Genomic DNA, 15,093 nt, shown 5'->3' with positions numbered 1-15,093 from the left:
ACAAAAAATCTCCCCAATAACTAATGTGTATAAATTAAGTGCAGACAGTGGGAAATTTGCTTGAAGAAATGGCCAGTGAAAGAATTAAATCTACATACCCTATACAGATGGTTGCCTATCAAGGAAATGTATCAAATCCTTTTTCCTTTGTGGGTGACGTGGTAATTTTCATAAGGAAATGTATCAAATTCTTTTTCCTTTCTGGGTGACATGGTGATTTTCATATCAATACTTTTTATCTTTTTCTTGAGTATGTCTTGAGTTGTATGCTTTTAGCAACCATGAGGTCAGAGTAGTTACATAAGAATTCAAATTGTCTAAGTTCAGTTAACTTGCACATTCCTGGAGTATTTATTTCAATTTTTGCAACTAGGTTTTTATTTCGTGATCAAAGAATATACTGTAGGGGGTGGGGGATGGGGTTGGGTGGAGAAATCATTACCAAGTAGAATAAAGCAGAGATTGGTACCAGCAGTAAATCTCTCAATTTTTTATGTTCTTGTTAGTGTACCTTAAGTTCTAGAGGACAGGTTGGTTAGTTATAATTCAAGCTTGATAAATTGGCAAACTCGTGCTCCAGAAGGGGCTGCTAGTGTAACTGTGGCAGAAATGGGAATGTGGGCAGGTTGAGGATGTTGGAATGTTCAGTAGGATGGCCAGCATAGGCATCACTGGGAATGTGAGTTAGCAGCTGGATTTGGAATTCCATGCATGGGCTGGAAGCCCGAGTATGTCATTCTAAACTTCCATAGTAGCTAGTGTAGCCGAAGGCCAGTGAAAGCAGTGGGAAAGGAGTTCATAAGTAATAGAACTTAGAGGTGACTCTGAAGATTTAAAGCTTTGTTAACTTTTGTAAAGGACCCAGTTTTGGAATCATGTGATAACTTGAGTTTTGAGCAGAAAAGTAACTTGTCTTTTGAATATTTTCAAGGGATTACTCTAGCTGCTGTGTTAATAATAGACCATACAGGTGGTGATGGTGGCATGGGGAGAATGGTTAGTAGACTGTTTCAGTGTTCCAGGATGGGAGCTCTTCATGGCTTGTGCCTCCTGCTAAGGTGGTAGCAATGGAAATGGTGCACACTAGCCAGATCATAGATTTATCTTGCAAATAGAGCTGCTGTGATTTGCTTGTGGTGTGGATGTAGACATGAAAAAGGAGTTTGATGTTTTGAGTAACTGGAAAGATAAAATTTAGCTAAGAGACTAAGCTGGAGACAGCAGCAGGAGGACTTTTAAGAGGGTAGGTGGGCACACCAATTTGAGATGATGATTTAAGATGGAGCTTGAGAGAATGTTGAGCCAAAAATGTACTTTGTGAAATTTTGAAAATATAGTTGATGGTAAAAAGCTTTGCAACAAGAAGAAATTACTGATAGAAGTTTACAGATACAAGAAGCAATAGAACTAAGTCTTTTTTTTTTCTTTTTCATTTAAAATTTTGAACTTATTTCTTGATTTTCTATTCATTTCCATTAGTCTGTGTGTCTGTTTTTATGCAGTACCCGTGTTGGGTATTATCACTTTGTAATTTTTTAAAATTATTTTTCATGATATGGTTCCACAGGCACATGGATTTCCTCCTTCACACCCCAACATCTCCCCCACTGTTTCCCTCCATGTTATTACAACAGTATAGTCCTTCAGCGACAGACACACATTCAACATTCTACTATCTAAGTATCATGGCATTGTAAATATAGACAATAGTAGAAATTCTAGCTTCCTATTGTCAAGGTAGATTTAACAATTTCATTGGGAGTTCTCTCCTTTTATTTGGGAGTAGAGATGTATACTGCAATATTTACACTTGTTTAACTATATATCTATCTTACATTTTGCATGGGGATTGCTTTGTGTCAAAGGTATTAGCACAGGTATTGCTAAGAAAATGATGCTATATATATATATATATATACACTTTTTTAAAAGTAAATAATCTGTTCCAAATGATCCAGTAAAAAAAAAAAGTCAAATTTTGATGTAGTGCTGTGAGTGTGCTTGATTGGAGTGGGTTGAGAAGAGAATGACAGCACAATTAAGTGCTTTTTAAAGAACTTATTTGAACAAGAATTACAGTGAAAATATTTCTGGACAGGATTTTTAAATTGGATATTTTAGTGGAGTTTCAGATAGGATTCCATCTGCACAGCAGCTTGTTCTTCAAAATAGGGTTCTACAAGATGTTATTAAGTATGCTATAAATATCAGCTTCAAATAAATTTGAGAGTCTTAGATTTCTATTTGAAACTTAGTGTTTTCTTTTGTGAATGGGTGCTGTGATCTCGATGGTTATGTTACCTTTTTCTGCCTCCCCCGTTTTATGCATTGAGATCTCCACTCCCCAAGGTGATGGTATTAGAAGGTGAGGCCTTGGGCAAAGACCTCACCAATGAGGCTCCTTTATTAAGGAGGCCAGGGAACCCATTTACCTCTTCTACCATGTGACTGAGTAAGACAGCTGTGCATGACCCAGGAAGAAGGCCTTTGCTGGACACCAAATCTTTTGATGTCTGGATCTTGGAATTCCAAGCCTCCAGAGCTATGAGAGAGAAGTTCGTTTTTTCCTTAGGCACCCAGTCTACAGTACTTTCGTAGAGCAGTTGTGGCTAGGACAGCTGGCTTCTCAGGATTGTCAAGACGCTGATCTCTATCGAAAATCTCTGGCAGACATACCCATATCGCTTGCCAAATCTACTGGCCCTCGGAGCTAATTTGACCCAACACTGTTAACCATATCCAAAACTGACTTAAGTGAGTAAACATAGATAATAATCTTTGAAACTTGAGCACATAAAGAGTAAAGCATGGCAGCATATGATACTTTGAAACTTGGGCTCCCATTACTGGATTATATGTATTTCTTAAAACTGAAGAGGATTGTCCTATTAGCTCATTAAGATTTCCTTTAAGCTGGCAGATATTTCATCAGCATGCTTTTCTTCCTTTGATCAGTCAGTATACCAGTTAATGAAATAATATTGTTTACATCTATCATAGGTTGCATCATGCAAATTATGAGACTATAATTTACATGAAAACTCCTTTACTCAAGAAAATAGAAGTTATTACTAAATTATATTTTTAAAGTAACCTTGCATTTGAGCACAGAAAATATAAAAATCTTAACTGTGAAGACAAAGAGAAAATCCCTATTGCAGTCTAAACCTTTTTATTTATTTATTTGAAAGTCAGAGTTACACAGAGAGGGAAAGAGGTTTGGTGAAAGAAATCTTCCACCTGCTGATCGACTCTCCACGTGGCAGCAATGTCTGAGGCCGGGCCAGGCTTCTTTGGGGTCTCCCACATGGGTTTAGGAACCCAAGCACTTGAGCCATCCTCTGTTTTCCTGGGCTGGATCAAAAGTGCAGCAGCTGGTCTCCACAGTGCCCAATGGGATGCCAAGGCTGCAGGAGGGGGTTTGACTATGCCACTGCACGACTTTACAGAGGAACAGATGTTTAGCCCAATGGCCGAGGCACCAAGTCCCACATCGAGTACCTGGGTTTTACTCCCACTTCTGACAGATGCAGACCCAGGAGGCAGCAGTGATCTTTCAAGTAATTGGGTTCCTGTCACCAGCATTGGAGACCCGATTGTATTCCTGCCCCCAGCCCTATCCCAGTGCTGGTCCAGGTCTAGCTTAGACCCAGCTTTCATGGGAATTTGGCTAGTGAGTCAGCAGAGGGGAGCTCTTTCTCTGTCTCTCTGATTGTCAGAAAAGAAAAGCTTGAAACCTTTTACAGATTGGACCAGTGTTAACAGGCCGGTAATGTCAAATAGATTCCAACAGTGGAAGTACATTGAGGCATTTCTAGTTAGAATAGACACAGTGCAGCATGACCCTGCACATATTCTTGGTGAAATAATCTGTTTCTGCAAAATAGGGAGATAATAAATATGAAGATCATAAAAAAATTGAGAATAAAAAAGTGGTCATTATGAGGTCCAAGTGAAATTCCTTATGAAGGAATAAGGAATGCAGGGAAGAACTAAGAGTGCGCATTAGAATTTACGTTTCTTTTGTGGGTTTAAGATGTTCTCCATGTTTGTCTTTGGATTTGGTAGGCGTTGTCTTTTTTCTCTGTAGCACATCTCTAAGCAACATTCAGTCTCTGGGAAAACAAGATGGATTTGGTATCTTTCAAGGATCTAATGATTCAATTGAACAATGAAGTTGTTCACATTATCTTATAATTACTTCAGTACTAGTTGATTTAGAAACAAAATACTAAAGGCGTGTTTGTAGGATACTTACTCAAGACATACCTGGGATATTATTGCGGAAGGGATGAGCAAAGGAGTGGGGATTGCAAGGTGAAAGAAAAGGCTAGTGTATTAATTCCATCACCTCTAACGGCAGGTGAGCAACTGATGGCGGTCTACAGTCCTAAAGACAGGTGCTCAGGATGAAGTGTGAATGACAGCCACGAGAGCATCTGCTAAGACCCTGGTAATGTGGGCCCTTCTGGGGGGCAGAGCTGGGAGGCCTACATTTTATTTCAGTCTGTAATGTTTAAACTTTTGTTTGTGAAGGCATTTTTTTCTTCATGAGTAGATTTCTAAAGAACAAAAAAGTCCTGGTATGTCAGGATGCCTGCAGCTGCAGGTAACCACAAAGCCTAAAGTACATTTACCCAAGCAATGAAAGGTTTATTTTCTTCTCTAACAGGGAGTCCAGAGGTCAGGCAGCTCAGGCGAGTGCTATGCCAGGAAGCCAGCTTTCCTTAGCTACTCTCCGCGCTCCCAGCGCTCTGGGTGTTGACTGCGTTTTCAGACTGGTGATAACATGGCAGTTAACAATTTTTTTTTTCTTAAATGACTTCATAAAGCTTTCCTTTGTATTTTGTTGGCCTGTTGTTGTCCGGGTCCGAAGCAGCTACTAGCAAGGGGCAGTAACATCTACCACAGGTTTTGGCCAGTCAGGATCCAGCTTGGTGATCCTGGTCTGTTCCCCCCTAAAACACAAGGAAGGTCATTTGGAAAAGGTTGAACTCCTGGCGGGGTGGGGGGAGGAAGGATGTTGGTGTGTGCTTAGGTGTTAGCAGTTTGGAGAGAAACGATGGGTAAGCTGCCATCCGTTGAATATTAAAACTTGAAAAAAAAAGATCTCAGTGATCTTTAATTTTTCAAGTCATGATTTTTTTTTCCTTACCATTAAGTTTCTTAATTTAAAAAAAAAGCTTTTATTTATTTTTACTGGAAAGGCAGATATACAGAGAGAACCATTCACTGGTTCACTCCCCAAGTGGCCACAACAGCCAAAGCTGAGCTGGTCTGAAGCCAGGAGCTTCTTGCAGGTCTCCCACGTGAATGCAGGGTCCCAAGGCCTTGGCCTCTCCTGCACTGCTTCCCCAGGCCACAAGTGGGGAGCTGGAAGGGAAGTGGAACAGAAGGGATACGAACCTGTGCCCACATGGGATCCCAGGTGGCACAAGACAAGGATTTAGCCACTAGGCCATTGCGCTGGAGCCTCCTTATGCATTTTTAAGGAGGAGTGTGCTCTTTTCTTAGACCTTGGAGAAATGGCTCAGTTTAGTTTCCGTAAGGAACAAAACTCACTTAAGTCCTATGGAATCTTGAGGTTTCTGATATAGCAATTTCTGTTTTTTCTGAAGTGCAAAATTGCGTGGTTGTCTACAATTGGCTCAGGTGGTAAACTAAGCCTCGCTTTCTATTTAACATCTCCACATCAAACATCTTTGAGTTGTTTGCAAATAAATATTTTTACCCCAAGATGAAATGACTTCATGTTGGCCACGGAAGAGGCAAATTATTTGCTAAGTGCTGCTCGGTATACCTGAGCCTCCTTCATCAAGGTCAAAGCTGTTTTTTGCTGTTATCATGGCTTATTTACATGATTGGATGTTTTGCTTTTTGTATCTCTCCTTCTGCCCCATCTGTGTGCAAACCTGGATTTCCCTCACTTATTTGGCTACTGGCTTTGAATTTTAAACTCCTGGCCTGCAGGGAGTCAAATGCACACCTGATCATGTCCCTGAGCCAGGGACCTGCAAACCTGCCGCTTCATGCTGCTGAAGTGCCCACGGTCCGTCGTGGTAGAGCCTTTGCAAGTTACTGAAACATTATGCAATTATCGGGCATTAAATGAGCTGCTTCTGTCACCTGTAAACACTTTCAGTTATTTAAACTGTAAAACACAATTTCCTATTATTTAAATTAATTTCACATACCAGTAACCATTTAAATGAGCCTTGTATGATTCATTACATATATTGAGGGAAAGTCATTCAAATGAAATTGTCTGCTAACATTTCATGTGTTAAAATATACAGGCAATTATTTTATAATGCTACATTTTCCTTTTAAATCCATCTTTTAACTTAGCATTTTCTAGGTCTTATAGTACATATTTCATTATTAGGAAGTGCAAAGGACTGGTGTTGCTAGTGCATAGTGTTTGATTATTTATTCTTATCACTGAAGCAATATTGATTCTTATTCCCTGATATGGGCATCAATGATCAAGCTTATGTTGAAATGGATCATAAGATGTGCTAAAGGAAACAAGCAGCTGGGCTCGGTGTCCCAGGTGGGTGGTTACAGAGGGAATAAAGTCAGTGTGAGGAGGAAAGAGGAATCAATAGGAATAGGAAGGAGGATGGTGGTCAAGTTCTCCGTCCTGGGAGTTGTGCCAAATGAAGGGGCAGAGTGATTTGGCCAGGTAAGAAGGTACTTCCTTCCAGGGTGTACGCTATGCGGAGGTGAAGAGGCAGGTTTGGGTTGCTGGCAAGGATGATTGAGGACCAAAAGAGCGGCCCAGAGAAAGTTGTAAGGGTGGAGTACGTGGCTCCTGCTTCCTCTGAGAGCTCTCTTACCTGTCTGTTTCCATTCAGGGTGACCCAGAGCTCAACCGTGGAGATAGAAAATACAGGCTGTGCTAATAACCTCTAGGTTCCATTGGTAGAGAGGAAGGAGATTGCCCCCTTCTGATTCACTGGCTTCCTCATGGTCACAGGATTGTCAGGGGCATCTGCCATTCCTCCTGACTCCACTTCAGTCCTTGGTGGCAGGTGACAGGTGACAGGAAGGAGAGAAGGGGGCAGCAGAAGCAAGTACGAGGAGCCACTGGACTTCCCTTGGGTCCCTGGATGGACAGGGAGTTGGCGATGATGGTGACCTTGTATTGAGCCTGTGGTCTTTTTTTCTCCCTTTGAGTCCTGCAAGTCTCCTTTTTCTTGTTAAAGACCTTGAGGACCATGTCTAGCAAAATGCAAACAGGAGTCTGAGGTCCTTGGTCTAATTTCTCAAGTTTTTGTGAGGCCTGATTGATGAAACGGACAATCTTCCTGATTGATGAAACGGACAACCTTCCTGATTATCAGGACCTTAGTGTGTGTTCACAAGTCCCAGTCTGAGAGCATATCTTGCACCCAGTCATTCATGCCCTAAATTCCCACAAAAGTCAGGACTGGACCAGGTCAAAGGCATGAGTCAGAAACTCCAGCCAGGTCTGTCCTGTGGGAGATAGGGCCTCATGTGCTTGAACCACCTTCTGCTGGCTGCTTAGGCCCCTTAGCAGGCAGCTTGAATGGAAACAGAGTTGCTGGGACTCTAACTGGCATGTGCAGCATGGGATGCCGATGTTGCAGGCATCACCGTGCTTGCCCTGTCACCTTTTCCGTGGAGGTTTCCTTACTTGGTATTCTGCTGTGGTCCTCTTGCCTCTACTCTTTATCCTCTTCTCTTAACATGGCTCCTCTGTTTGACAAAACACCTGTTTTATTAGTATGTTAGTCTGTTTCCTCCTGATAGAACATAAATTACACGAGTATAGAGCTCTTGGTTAGTTCATTGTTGTGTCTTATGTGCCAAGATCTGTGACTGGTGTAGAGTGGATTCTGAATGACTGTTTAGTGAATGGATTAGTTGGATGTCTATAAGCTGTATATATTCTGTAATTTGGTTTTCTAAACTATTATACCATTTTTTATATGATATAAAGAAATTCATATAAATCGATAATGTTGATCATGATAAATGAATGGCATCATCTCACAAAGATATTTGGGATACCAATTCAGCCATCCATCAAATGTTTTCTAATCCCAAATGATAACATCTCTCTTGCTATACGTGCTCTACCATTAATTTTAAAGTACATTTGTAGGAGAAAATAAATTTTTCCATTGTTCAGACTGCCAGAGATACTATCTTATAAAAAATTATGGTTGGAAGGAGATAAAGATCAGTTTATATAATAATCCCGGCAGATTTTCAGATTCTTAGAAAACTAGGCTATATCCCCCTAGGTTATAAGCTCAGAGGAGGGCTTACTTTTTTAAAAATTGGCTTAACAAGCTAAAAACCTGTGAACTCTTTTCAGGCAGACAGTCTTTTGCGGATGGATATGTGTGCATTTGTGTTTTCAGGAGTTTTTAAAGACTGCACCCTTCACGCTGTTCTTGAACACGCCGTTTAAATTCACTTTGGGGGCAGGTGTTTGGGACGATGGTCAAACTGCCACTTGGGATAGATGTGTCCTGTATTGATGTCCTGGAGTTTGAGTTCTGGCTCTGTTTTTCATTCTATCTTTATTTTTTTAAGATTTATTTATTTTTATTGGAAAGTCAGATATACAGGGAAGAGGAGAGACACAGAGAGAGGAAGATCTTCCACACACTGATTCACTCCCCAAGTGGCCACAATGGCCAGAGCTGAGCCAATCGGAAGCCAGGAGCCAGGAACATCATTTGGGTCTCCCATGTGAGTGCAGGGTCCTAAGGCTTTGGGCCATCTTTGGCTACTTATCCAGGCTACAAGCAGGGAACTGTATGTGAAGTGGGGTGGCTGGGATTAGAACCTGTACCAGTATGGGATCCTGGCGTGTGTGAGGCGAGGACTTTAGCTGCTAGGCTACTGTGCTTCTCACCGAACCCTTCCACATATTAGAAGCCATGAAGAATTACGCTGGGCTTTCCCATAGAAGCACGAAAAGAAGAGCTCAAGGGAGGCCTATGCTTACACAGGAAGATGAAACGCTGGCCTGGCTGGGCCGAGGACTCCCCGGAGACTGGGGGAAGTGGGGTGTCTGATCAGCGAATGGCAGAACTTCCTTGTCCCTTGCAGCTGCCATGGAGGAGTCCCTGGAGATAATGCACATGCTTGATGATTTGTTCCCAACATTTTCCAGCCTTGAGGACAGAAGCCAGAGCCTGTGTGGTCAGTTCTATGGTAAGGCAATGGTAAGGCTGCAGATGTAGTGCCATGGCCTGATGTGGTTAACAGATGGGTGAGCGTACTGTACAAATACTTTCATTTGTGCTGTGTTATCTGATGTAAACAGAGGCTGGGAAACCCTGGAAGAAGATTGCCGTATAGAGCCTCTATTTGCTGGAGCCTGAATCATCCCCCAGAAATGGCCCCATTCTAACCCCTAGAGCTGGTGACTCTTGAGTTGCCTACCAGGGGGAATTAGGCTTGCTAGTCCAATGCTTCATGCGTGATAAAAAGGAAGCCTGATTATCCACATGGGTGTAATGGCCTTGTAGACTGCCGTTCCATGATGAAGACGGCAGTGGAAGGGTCGGGACGTGGGAGCCGGCTTCCCTGGGATGCAGCTTGGAGCTTCCGTTGCTAGCTAGCTCTGAAGCTCTTACCTTCTCAGGTGAATTGGTGAGGCTCTGGAGGATAAGTGGAGTAGCTGGGATACGACCTGGCACTATGGTTTGCAATACAATGGCTAACCCCACTGCACCACAATACCAGCGCGTCTTCTCTCAACCACGTCTTCTGCCTCAGTGAAAGGTCGAGGGTTCAAGTCCTGTCTGTGCCCTCTTTCACCCTCATCTCTCAAACCACCCTGTTGTCCTGTGTCACAAGGCACAGAGCCTCATAAAAATGGTGAGTTTATCTTCTATCAGGATTCTGAACTATTTTTCCCACCCCATGATCTCAATCAGCTGTGATTCATGGAAAGTACATCCTCTCCATTCTCTGATATAGACTTTACTTCCCCCTTGTCTTTTCGCTGGGCTCTAGGCAGTTTGTTAAAAATGACTATTATGTGCTTAACAACTGCCTAAACCTTGCTTGTTTTATTTATTTAAGACGAGCAAAAACAGAAAGCTCTTATCTGCTGTTTCGTTCCCTAACTCACTGCAACAGTCAGAACTGTGCCAGGCTAAAGCCAGTAGCTAGGAACTGAATTTGGGCATCCCACCTGAGCAGCAGGCACTCGGCTGTTTGAATCGTCAATTGCTGCCTCCGTCAGCTGCATTGGCAGTATGCTATCATCAGGAGCAGAGCCAGGACGTGAAGCTAGGCATTGCAGTATGGAATGTGTGCACCCCAAGGATGCTTGAACCACTAGGCCAGGTGATCACCTCAGGCCTGAGGTTTCTAAATGACAGTTTGATTTGTAGCCATTTGTCAGCTTTCTGCTATAAGAACACAGAATCATTCTGTCACTGTTTTTCATATGGACACGTACCACTGATGGGGCTAAAACAAACCCCCTGGCATTTGGTGTTGCTTTGTTGTGTTTTCGGCTATTCTTTTCCTAGTTACTCTGAATAATGATGGGAAGTTGGAGACTCAACTCTGGCACTTAATTTCCCTAGTTGACTGTGACTGGGTGGTCAGATGTGGTTTTTCACAAATTTTGGAACATTTTCCACAACAAAGTATAACAGCGTTCTTGCAGTTTTCAATGCTGCTATTATTTTTTGTAACAAAAAAAAACGTTTGGCATATATTGGTTGCACAGCCATTGAAGATGTGGCATTTGTTTTAATTAGGTGGATTTAAAAAAATATGTCTCCCAAGGGTAAAAATGTTTTTTCAAATGTTCAGATTCTTCATGACTTTCACCATTACTGGGAAAGAAGATAAAATCACCCTTATTCCATTTAGCCGCTGCCTGAGGACAGATATTTTTTCATTTAGCTTCACTGATGCATCAGCATTTGTGACGCAGTGGAAGCTGGAACATTACAAATGCCTGTAATTGTTTGCATTGCTGTAGGGAATATAATGTTGTTAATATCTATTACTGGACTAAATGAATGAATTAAGTAGCCAGAAACAAATATGATTGTCAAGCGTGATTTAGTTGGCGAATAGCTTTAGAATAGCTGCCAAATTTAGTATGGGGGGAGTGGGGTGGAGGACGGGTTCATTCTCTCTGCAGACACCAGGGCTGCACACCTCTGCCTCCCGCTAGAGGGAGCCCGTGCTTTGTTTTTAAGCTCTGCGCAGCCTGGCCACTGCAGCGTGCTTTCCCCATTCCTTCTAGCTTCCATTGCATTGTTTTTCTAGCTCACCATCCTCGTGTCTTATGCATGCTTTTGTGCTTCTCTGGGCGAAAAGGGATGAGATCAGGAGGGAAGAGTGGGAGGTAACGGAGGGTAAAACTGGTTCTAGCATAGGCTCCCCTGAGAGGGACATGATGCTTTAACTTCAGTTCCTCCCGTTTCCCCTTCAGTTCCCCTGCCCTGCTCCTGGATATGCAGGGGGCAGGACTCTGCGGGACCTCTCTTTTTTCTGCATATGTGTCAGAATATTCGGTTGCAGCTTCCCACACTCTCACGTAGAGTCAGGTTCACATTTGAGTGCCATGCTATTGCTAGTCTCATTGAGAAACGTTCACGTATGTGTCAGGATCGGTTTGTCGGCCCTTTCGTCTCAACGATCTACCTCTCACAGTGCTGTGGATCGGAGGTTAAGAGGCCTCTGTCAGCAGTGGGAGTTCGCTATACCGTGAGGGAAATGCGATAAAAGAGTTTTCCAAATGGGATGTGTTGGTCACAGTCACACATGTCTTAACATTGTGATCCAACAGATATGTATAACATTATTATAAACTATTGTGTATGTAATTCATAATCACGATATGTCCTATATTATCATGCATACTATATTAAGTATGTCATATATGATTATTTATATAACACAATCACTGTTTTGTGTCATGCACGTGATTATATTATGTATATTCTTAGATGAGAGGATGATAGACGTTATTGAAAAGGACTTTATTTTTTGCAGGACTTCCCCCCTTAACGTAATGTCTGGTGGTGGGAAATCCTCGCCCAGCAATGCTATTTCTGCTCCCTTAGGCTTCAGAAGCCTTCCGTACATATCTGTGGTGTCTAAGGGCCTGCCTTCTTGTGCAGCACTGACGTTCTCCTGGGACACCAACTGTTTCCTTTAAAAATGCTACTGAGGGTTCCCCATGGCACTGATGGGGAAGTCACACATAAACAACCAACACCATAGCTGGTGTGCTCTGTGTGTGAGAGGTCGGTACCCGTTGACACTATATCAGCTTTCTCCTTTGTCTGGACTCCTGGATAAGGAATTACGACTTTCAGTTGTCCCATATCTAGTGGTTATATTTATTGGAGATAATGGATATTAGCACATATTTTTCTTTTTTAATCTAAAGGCTGGCTTGTGGGAGACAATTGTAAATGACAATGTTTCAGTAAATCATATTCTGCATTTCCTGGTGGTGGGACTAATAGACATAGAAAAAATGGAGCTGGGGATTCTCCAATTCTCTGTCTTTTGAGCTCCATCACCATAAACAATGGAGTGAGCCTCAGGTGGGACCCAATACTACTACTCCACTGAGAACCTGAGTTGGTGTGGGCTCAGGTGATGGACGGACTCTCCTGGTCTCTTTCTCTGTGATTTCTAAAAAAATATTTACTTGAAAGCCTGAGCAACAAAGAGAAGGAGAGCTAAGCATTTGAGCTTTCTTCTGCTGCTTCCCCAGGTCATTAGCAGGGAGCTGGATCAAAAGTTTAGCAGCCCTACTGAACCACATAAGAGCTGTGTCTGGGCATGGACAAGGTGTGGCTGGACTGGAGCACCCAACAGTAAGAACCAGAATGGGTGCTGGACGATTGGGCAAGGTCACTATTCCTGCCAGGACAGGAGGTGGACTTGAGGCTGGCTGGGCTGGGCAAGGCTGCACCATGTACCAGCATGAGCTGGAACTAGGGGCTGACTGGGCAAGGCCAGATTACAACAGTCACTGGCAAGTGCAAAGCTGAGGCGGGCCATGGCAGACTAGCTGCAGTACCCACCAGCACACGTTGAGACCTGGGGAGTGGATGGAGGAGTAAAAGCCTGGTAGAGGGTCTGTGGGGGGCTTCCCTGCTGGGCCACTGTTCCTACTGATGAGTGTGAGAACTGGGACTGGGGATAGACCAGGTCAGGCATGGCCACAACACCTGTTGGCCTGCATATGAACTGGGTTAGGAGAGAGCCAGCGTGGGCTGACTTTACCCACTGGTGTATGCATGAACCAAAGTTCAGGCTGATTGGGCTTTGTCACAGAAGCAGTTGGTAAGTGCTGGAAATAGAGGCAAGTACTATCAAGCTAGAACAACCTGGAGAGTGCAAGATCCAGGACTGGGAATGGGCCATTATGGAAACTGTGGGCTTCTCTCTGATGGGCTACAACTCCGACTGGTGAACATGAGAACCAGGGCTGGGGGTGGGCTTGGCTAGACAGGCAGTGGCACCGGCTGGGTAAATGTGGGCTGGATAGTGGGGTCACTTGAACTGAGCTAGGTTTCATTGCCCATTGATGTGTACCAGAACTGAAAGAGAAGTGGGACAGACTGGACCAGTCCACTGCACATATGGGCAAGCACAGGAACCAGGGCTGTGCGTGGACCTAGGACCTAGTAGAGGTTATTTGGGGTTGCTTCAACTAGGCTACAGTTTTCACTGGTGTAAGTAAGGGCTGACTGTGTGGTGGGCAAGGTTGGGCTGGGCACAGCACCTATTGGTTTACATAAGAGACAGGACTGGAGGCAGAACAGGTCCAGTGTATATGTAGGCTAAGTTGGGAGGCAGACAGAGCCTCATACAAGTGTCAGGACTGGAAACACTCCCAATGAGGTTTCTTTGGGGAATCTCCCCAACTGAACCAGAGGACTCGGAACTCCAACCATGGGGAGAATCATAGGACCTGTGGTCTGACCGTGGAGTGCATGTGTTAGAACCAGATCTTCTCAGTGGCTTAGACAGAGCAATGGATGGCATACCCAGATGCACATGAAGAATATGGCAGTCCATCGGGACCTGCAAAAGACACCTGGTACCATAGCAGAGAGGAAGGAGGACATAAAGAATGGGTCAACTACCCCCAACAAGTGTTGATGATCTGGGTGAATGGAGACCCTAAGGTGGACTGTATCAGTCAATGGAAATTAGACTGATTTCCTCATCCATGGGTTGTTCAGATCAACAGCATTCAGAACTATCAAAACCACTTGAGCAGAACCCTCAGATCATGTACCACATTGGGGACCCTGGAATGACATTGGGTGGCCGTTCCATATTCTGGGACACTGAGGTGGTTGGGAGGCTAGGTGCAGCTTTGCTCCTTCCCTCGAACACAGGAAGAAGAAAAAGAAAATTTGGAAATAATGGTTTCACCCACTTTCCCCTAATCCTTTACCTTTCCCACCATAATTAACTATGCAAACATCATAAAAAACAATAATAAAAAAAAGAAATGTAGCACCCAGGACTTGAACCAGCACCCATATGGGATGCCAACACTGAAGGTGGTGGCTTAATTCACTGTGTCACAGAACTAGCCCTGATTTTCATTTTTAAATCCATGACCATTTTGGACTTCTCTGCCCCTGCACTTTGGCCAGTGAGAATGTAGGGCTACAATTTCAGTCTGTGTTTCTTGAGACCATGTTTTTTTGCTTGGTTAATCTTTCCAGAGGTCTCTGAGCTACTTATACAAGTTACTACACACCCTCCAGCAACCTTTAGTAGTTGTTCTTGTTGCTGTGCTTGCTACACATCACTGTGCACACAAATATGTTTGTATATTACTTCTTACATCTGTATCATTGGATATCTCATTATCAAAAGTCTACAATGAGCCAGAAAGAAAAAAATCTTTTTGTAACTGGTGCTAAAGTGCTCTGGTCATCTATTCACCCTGGCATGTCTGGAACAAAGACTGAGTTGTTTATTTGAAAGGCAGAGTGATGGAGAGAGAAGGAGAGACAGAGAAGCGGTTCATTCCCTGAACAGCTGCAATGGCCAGGGCTGGATCAGGCCAAAGTCAGGAGCCTAGCACTCTATCCAGAG

Source organism: Ochotona curzoniae, unplaced genomic scaffold (genome assembly GCF_017591425.1).
Source record: "Ochotona curzoniae isolate NIBS_2020 unplaced genomic scaffold, NIBS_Ocur_1.0 scaffold_2476, whole genome shotgun sequence".
Classification (NCBI taxonomy): domain Eukaryota; kingdom Metazoa; phylum Chordata; class Mammalia; order Lagomorpha; family Ochotonidae; genus Ochotona; species Ochotona curzoniae.
Note: the sequence above shows the minus strand (reverse complement) of the source record.